A 727-nucleotide genomic window follows, 5' to 3' on the forward strand; every position below is an offset into this window, starting at 1 on the left:
CTCTTTTTACCCTCATTTTTGTTTTTTTAATTTAATGCATATTGGTGGAAACGCATTGGTATGGAAAAGCAATTAGCCTTCTGTTTAAAACTTGGGTAGAAAAAATGCTGACCCTTTTAGGGACTATTCAAATCTTTGTAGTGTATTGCATTGTGTGCCAATGTGCACTGGGTTAAGGCAGGTCATTTATTTGAATGAGCTTCTTATGCACGACAACGCAGCCAACATCAGACCGGCACTATTTTTTCTAAAGTAGTGCACCACAATGCACAGTATGTATGTTAACGAGCATTGAATGAGTGCATTGTGATGCCATTCACCACACAAAGAGATAAATGGGCCCTTTTAAAAGTGTAATTTGTCATTATATGAAAATCAATCATTTAGAAATTATAATTTGGTCAAGCCCTGTTGTGTTTTTTACCTCCTCTAAAATGTCTGCGAAACCGGTTTACCCCTTTTGGATCTGCACGACCTATAGAGACATTTACTGCCTTCCCCAAACTAAACACCTGGTGTGAGATTTAATGCAGGAAAATTACTTTACAATTTCTGCTCTCATTTTTTTCCTACTATATAGAAATAGATCTTTCTGTTCACATAAATGCAGGGGGGAATTTACCAAGACTGGAAAAGACAGAATCTGGAGCAGTTGTGCATGACAACCAATTCCCTTTTTTCATTTTTAAAGTTTAGCTGAACAAATTGAAGAGAGAAGCTAGTTACT

The sequence above is a fragment of the Nanorana parkeri genome, unplaced genomic scaffold, assembly GCF_000935625.1.
Source record: "Nanorana parkeri isolate BGI_ZX_2015 unplaced genomic scaffold, ASM93562v1 scaffold1476, whole genome shotgun sequence".
NCBI classification, from domain to species: Eukaryota; Metazoa; Chordata; class Amphibia; order Anura; family Dicroglossidae; genus Nanorana; species Nanorana parkeri.